Below are 10,615 nucleotides of genomic sequence, written 5' to 3' on the forward strand. Positions count from 1 at the left end.
CTTAGCTCAGTTGATTAGAGCACCGCCTAATAACACCAAGGTCAAGGGTTTGGATCCCCATATCGGCCAGCTGCCAAAAAAAAAAAAGTAAATATTGAAAGTTGGGATTTACAGTCACTCTAGTCACAGTCAGGTGCTCATGAGCCTCTGTGGCCAGTTGCAACTATATTATTGAACAGCAAAGATCTGAAACAAATTCGATCAGGTCACTCCCCAGGATGAGAACATTGTCTTCAAGACTCTACTTGTTTTGTTTCTTCTATTAACTACCCAGCCCCAGTGTCAAACCATCCAAACTAACTCTCTTTTTGTTAAAAATCTGACAGGCGGGCTGGCCCGGTGGCGCACCGCGCTAGTGCGCCTCTTGGGAAGCGTGGCGGCGCTCCCGCCGAGGGTTCGGATCCCACATACAGACTGGCCACTCACTGGCTGAGCGAGGCGCGGGGGCAACACCGAGGGTTGCGATCCCGTTGCCGGTCCCGGTCCGGTACGGGGGTGACACTGAGGGTTGCGATCCGTTGCCGGACACGAAAAAAAAAAAAATCTGACAGGCCACTCCCAGTGTAAAGCCTCTGCCCAGAACCTCTTTCAGCTCTTGGCATGGCTGGTGCCTTCTTGTCATTCAGGTCTCTGTTCAAATGTCCTCCCCTCAGAGAAGGCTTTCCAAGGGTCCCCCGGAAAGTGTTCAGACTCACAGGATGTAAACCTGAATAGCACTTTACCAAGCCGTTAATATATCTTACCCGGCCACCTTGGTGGTCTCCACAGAGTCTTAAAGCCTCTTGGTGCTAGGCTTTTTTTTGCATTTACATCTCACATTAAATAAAAAATAAATATATATTTGTTAAAAAAATTGAAAAGTTTTTTTTCTTTTGAAATTACTTGGCTTCAAGAAAATTCACTTTTATGATTGGCTTGATTTCTTGGCAATCATTAGGCAATACTTGGGGAATTTTTGTGACTTGAGAAAATCTAGGGCTGGCTGGTTAGCTCAGTTGTTTAGAACACAGCCTTATGACACCAAAGTCGTGGTTCGGATCTCTGTGTCAGCCGCCAAAAAAAAAATCTAACTTTCAAATTATTTCCAAATATAAATCGAGTGAGGGGCCGGCCCTGTGGCTCATTCGGGAGAGTGCGGTGCTGGTCACACCAAGGCCAAGGGTTTGGATCCCACATAGGGATGGCCGGTTGGCTCACTGGGTGAGCATGGTGCTGACAACACCAAGTCAAGGGTTAGATCCCCTTACCGGTTATCTTTAAAAAAAAAAAAAAAAAAACAAATATAAATCGAGTGAATATGACTACTAAATTAAATGATGAATAAAGTCGCCATAATGTTACATTTTCTAGATGTTTAATTAAACATTTATTCATTCCTACCTTGTAGTTTTCTTTTTGCATTGTGGAACTTTTTTTTCCCTTTATCCCTGGCCCCAACCATTTCATAGACCCTGAAAAGCTCATCAGCTTCAAGCTCGATGTCTGTGGTACTAATGAAGAAAATGACCCTGTCTATAATGCATTCTCCATACAGTTGGCTGAATGATCTTCACTTGTAAACCAGATCATGTCATTATTCTGCTTAAAACCTTCAAAGCCTTATCCTACTTAGAATGAAACCTAAGATCTTTTACTTTGGCTTAGGAGGCCCTGCATGGTTGCCTTAGCTGACCTCTCGGGCTTCATCTACCAGTCTCCCTCTTGTCACCACTCTCAAGTCCTGGCTTTATTTCCTGTCTTTCAACACACCAAGCTTATTCCTGCTGCAGAGCTTTGCACTTGCTGTTCCCTCTGCCTGGAATGTAGTTCTCCAGGATAATTGCATGGCTGTCTCATTCTCATTGTTTACAGTTCAGTTCAAATATCCCTCTCAAAGAAGCTTTCCCAGACCACCCTATTTAATATAGCCTTTCCTTAATTACATCACTGTTTTATTATATTAGTAGCACTTACCGGAATCTGTACTTAAGTTGGTTTTAAGTTGTGCTTATCTCGTTACCCCTCAGCAGATTGAAAGCTGGTTGAGAGTAGAGATCTCACCTAGCTCACTTTCACCTCTTGATGTTGTACTTCCAGAGCTTAGCACAGGACTTGGCATGTAGAAAGTCTTCAATAGATATTTTAAAAAGAATAAATCCCTATAAGGGGTTTAGTATAGTACCTGGAATGTGAAAAGCACTGAGTAAACATGACCTGTTAGTGCAATTGTCTCTCAGTATCCGTCCAGGACCCTCCTTGGATACTCAAATCAACGGATGTTCAAGTCCATTATATAAGATGGCATAGTATTTGCATATAACCTCCGCACATCTTTGTGTATACTTTAAATCATCTCTAGGTTACTTACAATACTTAATACAATGCCTACACATCACTTTATTTGCGTGGATCCAATGTAGTACTTGATGCACAGCAAATTCAAGTTTTGCTTTTAGGAAATTTTTCAAAAATTTTTTTCCAAACATTTTCTGTCTGCAGTAGATTGAATCCGTGAACACACAGATATGAAGGTCAACTGTATGCAGTAATAGCAGATAAGTCTTTTTTTTTTGGTGGCTGGCCAGTAGGGAGATCCAAACTCGACCTTGGTGTTACAAAGCTGTGCTCTAATCAACTGCCGTTTTGTTCTCCTTCTTACATAATACTTCAGGTGTACACACACACTCAAAAAAATCAGAAATACCATAACGAAATACCCTTTTACCCATTACCCAGCTTAAGAAGTAAAACATTAGGGCCGAGCCCGTGGCGCACTCGGGAGAGTGCAGTGCTGGGAGTGCAGCAGCGCTCCCGCTGCAGGTTCGGATCCTATATAGGGATGACTGGTGCGCTCACCGCACTCACTGGCTGAGCGCGGTGCGGCCGGTCTCAAAAAGGACCAAAAAAAAAAAAAAAGTAGAACATTAGAGATGCAATTGAAGGGCCTTAAATACCCTGACATCGAACCCAATCCTCTCCCCTTTTCCTCAAATGTAACCACAACCCTGAATTTGGTGTTTATTTTTTTGTGCATATTTACATATCTTTATGTGTGTGTCTTTAAACAATATATAGTATTTGTCATGTTCTACAATTTTATATAAATGATATCTGCAAAAAAGAGTAAAAGTAGCAGACCTGAGGTTGCTATCTGTAGAAAGCTCTGTTTGCAGGGTTGGTCCTTGGCTGGTGTCTAGGAATGTGGATTTCAGAAGGGTTTCTAACATTACCTAAATGATGAGTGTTTGTACAAACAATATGGTTTATGTTGAACACCTGCTCTCCTTCTGGAGTCTGGAATTTTGGTACATGACCAGCCCTGGATAAATACCGTGGTCACTGAGTCTCTAATTAGCTTCCCTGGTAGAATGTGTCCCATGTGTCTTCATAACTCTGCTGTAGGAATCAAGCGCATCCTGTGTGACTCCACTAGGGAGAGGTCTCTTGGAAGCTTGCACCTGGTTTCCTCCAGACTTCACCTCACACACCTTTTACTTTTGCTGATTGTGCTTTGTATCCTTTCATTATAATACACTTTGGGTTTTTTTGGCAGCTAGCTGGTATGGGAGTCTGAAACCTTGACCTTGATGTTGTAATACCATGCTCTAACTAACTGGCCAGCTCCTCCTTTCAGTACAAGTCATAGCCATGCATGCACCTATATGCTAAATCCCGAGTCCTCCTAGTGAATCACTGAACTTGAGGGTAGTATTGGGGACCCCTGATAACAGTGTCATCCTGGATTTATTCTGACAGAGCTGGTACTAGGGTGAGACCCTGCCTTTGAAACTTACTTTTTTTTTTTTTTTTTTTTAAAGATGACCGGTAAGGGGATTTCAACCCTTGGCTTGGTGTTGTCAGCACCACGCTCAGCCAGTGAGCTAACCGGCCATCCCTATATAGGATCCGAACCCGTGGCCTTGGTATCAGCACCACACTCTCCCGAGTGAGCCACGGGCCAGCCCTGAAACTTACTTTTTTCATCCAACATAATGCTTTTGAGATTTATCTATATTGAAACATGTATATAGCTCTAGTTCATTTATTTTTACTGCTGTGTAGCTGTGCTGTTTGATAACGTAGCCACTAGCCACATGTGGCAATTCAGATTAAAATTAGACAAAATTAAATAAAATGAAAAATTCACTACCCCAGACACACTAGCCAGATCTCATGTGTTCAGTAGGCACCTGTGGCTAGTGGCTACTGTATTGGATAGCATGGATAGAGAACACTTCCATGATCACAGAAAGTTTTGTCGGATGGTATTTACTTACCATTCATCTCTTGGTTGATATTTATGATGTTTTAGTTTTCTACTATTACTATTACAAACAGTGCTGCAGTATACATTGTTATGTATGTCTCCTCGTGCATATGCACAGGAGTTTCTCTGGGATATATACCTAGGAGTTGAATTGCTGGATTTTGGGTTATGGGAATATTCACTAGATATTGCCAATTTGCTCTTCACAATGATTGTACCTGTTCTCACTCCCATCATTAGTGTTCCTATTGCTCATTGTCCTTATCAACACTTTAAAATTTTTGTCCTTTTGATGGGTGTGAATTAGTGGTTTTACTTTACATTACCTTGATTACTAGTGAGATTGACCTCTTTTTATGTTTTTATACATTAAGTGATGGTAGTGGAGGTAAAGCATTTGTACAGTTTGTACCATTTGCCTTTCTTTTCTGAATTGCCTGTTCATATCTTTGCCCAATTTTCTGCTGGATTGTCTCCCACTTATTAAGTGCAGGAGTTCTCACATCTGAGGCTTGCCTTTTCATTTTTATGATGTCTTGATGTTCAGAGTTTTCCTTTTTATGTCTTGATGTTCAGAGTTTTAAAAGACTTTTTATTATTACTTTAATGTCATCAGAATTATCAGTCTATTTATAGTTTGTGTTTTTTATGCCTTGCTTAAGAAATCCTACCCTGAGGTCAGTAGGATATCCTACTGTGTTTTCTTCTGGAAGTTTTACTTTCATATTTGGCTTTAAAAAAAAAATCTATCTGGAATTTATTTTTATTTATAATGTGAGGTATGGTTGTGATTGAATTTTTTCTACATGTATAACCAGTTGTCCCAGTTGAAAGTTGAAAATCCAGTGGTTCTCAAAGTGGGATCCCCTGAGCATCCCCAAGACTCTTTCAGAGGGTCCATGAGATAAGCTTTTTATAATAATACTAAGACATTATTTGCCTTTTTCATTTACATTGTGTTGTTATTTGCATTATCAGTACAAAAGCAATGGTGGGTAAGATTGCTGGTTCCTTAGCAGGAATCCAGGCAGTGTCACCAAACTGTAGTCATAGTATTCCTCACCCACACTAAATGTTAAAACAGTTTCACTTAAGAATGTCCTTGAATGGGCCGGCCCGGTGGCGCACTGCTACAGTGCGCCGCTTGGGAGCGCGGTGCCGCTCCCGCCGAGGGTTCGGATCCCACATACAGACCGGTTCCCGCTCACTGGCTGAGCGAGGTGTGTTACAAAATCATGCATGGGTACAATATCCATTAAAATTGTAAGATGGACCAATGGGTTTTAAAGTAACAGAGTATGAAAAATTTATTAATACAAATTCATATTGCACATTGCAACTAACTTTAAATACACTGAGTTTTGGTATAGTAACAAAGTGGAATATCCCCAGTTATCTGAAAAAGCTATTAAAACACTACTTCCTTTTCCAACTATGTATCTGTGAGGCTGGTTTTCTTCACATATTTCAACCAAAATAATATATTGCAATGGATTGATTACAGAAGCCTATGTGAGAATCAAGCTGTAAATATTTGAAAACCCAAGCTTTCACTTATACCTTTCTTTACTGTTTATTGATAAGTCAGCCTAAGTCATCGCCTTACTGAAATCTCGATGTATGAATTTTTTTTTTTTTCCTTTTTGTCTTTTTTCATGTCCGGGAACGGATCGCAACCCTCAGTGTCGCGTCCGCACCGGACCGGGACCGGCAACGGGATCGCAACCCTCGGTGTTGCTCCCACACCTCGCTCAGCCAGTGAGCGGGAACCGGTCTGTATGTGGGATCCGAACCCTCGGCGGGAGCGCCACCGCGCTCCCAAGCGGCGCACTGTAGCAGTGCGCCACCGGGCTGGCCCAATAAGGAGCTTTACAAAAATAAAAACAGCCATATTTTTCATTACTTTGTTTTTTAAAAATATAGTTACTTTCATAAGTGATTTATGTTAACATTTAATGGATTTATTAATTATTTAAAATTAGTTAATATATTTTTAAATTTCTCAGTTTTAATTTCTAATATGGTAAATATCAATGGATATAATCCCCATAAACAATAGCATTTAGGATCCTCACTAATTTTTAAAAAGAGAAAGGGGGTCCCAAGACCAAAAAATTTGAGACCCTCTGGACTAATCCATCCTTTCCCTGTCGTAATGCCACATCTGTCATAGAGCAAGTTTCCATCTATTCACAGATCTCTTCCATTGTCTTGTTTGTTTCTTCCTGTGCCAATACCACATTGTCTTAAAATATTACAGCACTCTAATCAGTCTTGGTAAAGCTAGTTCCTCACCTTGTTCTTTCTTCTAATTGTATTGGTCATTTTTGGTCTTCGTTCTTATATAAAAAGTAGGACACAAATATTTTTTCCTATTACAAAATTAATATATGTTTAATATAAAAAATTTAAGAAATGTAAAGTTGTGAGAAAGTAAATGTTACCCACTACAGACAAACCCTTAATATTCTGGTGTGTAGCTTTACATTCCGCATATACTATATACGTATAATTTATGTATTTATACATTTATGTATACACATATGTATTTATGTATACATATATGTTTATGTACACACAATTTTATATATGTATACACACACTTTTTACATATATAGTAAAAAAAATAGGGTCCTACTTTACCTTGTCTTTTGTATCTAGCTTTCTACACTTTGTATTATTGTGAAGATATTTCCACATCATTTGATTTTCTTCTGCATCATCAGTTTTAGTGGCTCCATGGTATCTTATTTGTATGGACGTGCATAATTTTTGTAACCATTTTCTGTGCTAAAATATGAGATTGTTCCCTGTTTTTCACTCTTAGAAGCCTGACTACAGTGAGCCTTCTTGCAGCTGTCTTCATGCACATGCGTGATTCCTTAGGATCAATTTCCAGGAGAGGACTGGTAGGCTTAAAGTGAGGGCTGAGGTCACTTGGATGGAAGTAGAGGATGGGGGAAGACAACGGGACAGGACAGATAAAGTAGCAATTGCAAGTGTTTTGTTGGTCAAGGAGCATCCCAGTGAAGTGAGAAGTGATACAAATGGAGAAAGGAGAAGCCAGCAGGGTCCTGCCATCATTGCTGGTTTCCGTAACTCTGATGTTTGCAAGGGTAAGAGAGAAGCGAATAATCCTGTGGTTGTTGTGGGGATGGAGGACTAGCTTGAGTCACCCAAGCCAAGAGTTCATGGGAGAGAGCAGGTTTTCTTTAAGGCACAGAAGCTCCAGTCTTTCAGTCTTTTGGGGATCTGAAGAAGGAAGTATTTACCTTACACCTTTCGTTGCTCTGCATGTAAGGCCTTTCCTCTGGCTTGACTCAAATGTATCCATTCTGGGCCGGCCGGCCTGGTGGCGCACTGGAGAGTGCGCCGCTTGGGAGCGTGGCGGCACTCCTGCCGAGGGTTCGGATCCCATGTGGTGACCGGTTCCGCTCACTGGCTGAGTGCGGCGCGGGCGCAACACCGAGGGTTGCGATCCCGTATCGGTCAGTAAAAAAAAGACAAAAAGGAAAAAAATAATGTATCCATTCTGGACAGTCCTAATACTAGCTAGACAGGGCCCATCAGGGTGTGGTATGGTTAGCAGGCATCTCTGATGTTGAGAACGAGATTGTCAGCCTCCTTTATTGTGTGCCAAGTGGGGCTGCTGAGCAGTGATGGGAGAGTGGGCAGCTGCAGCTGATGCAACAGACCTAGAAGCAGCCCTAGGGATCAGAAGACCAAGATGGAGGCCTTGGCCTGGCTGTCTCTTATTAGCTGAGTGAATGTGGGGACATTCTCTAACCTTTCTGGGCTTCAGGTTCTGCAGCTATGAAAGGGGGCTATGTAACTCCTACCTCACTTGGTTATCAAAAGGATTAAATTGGACAGCATATGTAAGCATCTACTGAGTGCAGGGCATTTTGAACTGCTTAATAATCTTATTTGAGTAAATCATTTAGTCCAACTTCAATTTCCTCATCTGGTAAATAGGGGTAATAATACCTTCTGAGAATTAAATGAGATAAAATGTAGGAGCTTTGAAATGATGAATCTCAACAAAAATGTATTGTTCCTGGGCATGTGCAAATGACTGCCCTGGGTATGTATGGGTGCTGCTAACAACCACCGGAGGGTCGGAGTTTGTCAGGCACAGCAGACTTAGACTGTATATGTGGCGAAGGGGAGAATGAAAGACACAAAGGTAGAAGAACTGGATATTCTGTAGAATCTCATCTTATAACCAGGATTAGATTTCAAAATCAGAGCATGAGGTCAAAGCATATATAGTCAAAATTAACTACCCTTGAAGTCCCTGAACTTGCCACAGAGCATCTCTCAGAAAGTCCAATAGAATCAGTTCATCCTCCAGCATGGGAACAGATTGCCTTTTCTTCATTTGGGCACCAGCTAAAATACTGATCTTAGGTTTTGGCACCATGCTGAATTAAAACCTTAGCATCACACAGTGAGAGACGTATGGAAACTGAGACCAGCTGAGGGAATGCAGATTCACACCTCTCATCCTTCTTAACTCTCATCTCCTGCTCACTGTGGGTCTTATGCTCCATTCAGCTGGATACTTACTTTAACAGATACTTACTGATCATTTACCATGTGCCAGACGCTGTGCTAGATACTGAGAACAGTAGTGAAAGGACAGACCCAGAACCATGGAACTTCATTCTAGTGGGGAGGCAGGCAATAAACAAGCAAAAAATAGTTTGTTAGATAGGAGTGCTGTGGGAGACCAAGCAAGGCAAGGCTTTGGAAGTTCTGGAGTGGCAAATTGGGAAGACCTGCTGGGAAGCTATGATTTTCATAAGCTCTGCAGGAGAATAATCATATGGATATGGGGGCAGAGGAAGGGATCTGAGCCAGCAGAGAGAACAGCCAGTGCAAAGGCCCTGAGGCAGGTGGGAGAGTGCTTGTATGTTTGAAGATAGTGAGGAGCCCAGTGTGGGTGGAGGGGTTGGGGTGGGGTGTGATGGGGATGAGGTTGGATGCTGTAGGGCCTTGAGAGGAGAAACCACTGGAGAATTTTGAGTAGAGGAGGAACAATATGTTTGCCAAGATCACTCTGGTTTCTGTGTTGAGAAAATCTTGGAAACAGATGAGGGAGCTAATTAGAGGACAGTTGCAGTGGTCCTGGTGAGAGACAGTTGGGGCTTGAACCAAAGTGGTGAGAACTAGTTAATTCTGGATATTTAGAAGTTAGAGCCACCATTCCATTTACTATCAGATTAGATGTGGGGTATGAATCAAGGAGATGAGTTCAAGGAAAACTCCAAGGTTTTTAGCCTGAGTCAAGGGATGGATGTCAGCTCACCATTAACTGAAGTGGGGAAGCCTGTGGGAGGAGTGGTGGGGATGTGGTCAGGAGCTTGGTTTAGGACAAGTTTGAGATGCTACCAGATACCCAGGGAGAGATGTGGAGTGGGTGGGTGGATATGTATAAATCTGGATCAAGATAGAAGTTCAGGCTGGAGATCAACGTTTGGGAGTCATCAGTATATAGGTAGTATTTAAAACCATGAGATGGGATGAGAGCTCCCAGGGAGTGAGTGTAGGTAGAGAAAAGGTCCAAGGATTGAGCACCTGGACACCTACATTAGAAGGTCGGGAGATGAGAAGAAACCAGCCACGGAGACGGAAAAAGTCAGGGGAGGACAGAGGAGACTCAGGAGTCTGGTGTCCTGGACACCGGTGTTTAAGGCAGAGGGACACGGAGAAAGATTCTTGCATTGTTTGAGTAGTCATTTCTCTCTCTCTCTGAGTACTGGCAGTTATATTTGGAAAATGTGAAATACACATATGCAGTTCCACCAGGTTCCAGTTTGAAAACACACATTCCAGTAGCATGCAAGTCTGGGAAAGGCAGTTGGAATCACAAACACACAGTGTAAGATTACCTTGCTCTACTCTAACATAGCCTGGGGACGGACATCTGGGCCAAGGAGGGCTTCTCTGAGACATATGGCACAGTGGCCCGGCCAGAGACTTTGTGTGCAGCCAAGCGCTTTAAGCCTCAGTTTCCCCATCTGTAAAATGGAGCTCTAATAACAACCTCCACCCTGACACGTTTGAGAGGAATCAAAGAGGAGCTGCACGTGAAATGCTCAGGTAGGCCCAGACACTCACCGAACTCTCTGTAAATGTGAATGATCCTGTGAATCTCCAGGCCTCTGTCGCGGGTTCTTAACACCAAAGACTCAGATTCTTCTCGGTATCAGAGCCTCATGGGAAGGCCCTGCACAGATCTACTCACCCATTTCTTGCACCCCCCCCCCCCACGGAGTCCCCCCCCTTCTGTCATTCCAAGAATCCTTAATTCCTTTTGTGTTTGCCTTTTTGACCCACCAATTTTTTTTAACCTTTTTGTTTTTT

Source organism: Galeopterus variegatus, unplaced genomic scaffold, assembly GCF_000696425.1.
Source record: "Galeopterus variegatus unplaced genomic scaffold, G_variegatus-3.0.2 Scaffold218, whole genome shotgun sequence".
Lineage (NCBI taxonomy): Eukaryota > Metazoa > Chordata > Mammalia > Dermoptera > Cynocephalidae > Galeopterus > Galeopterus variegatus.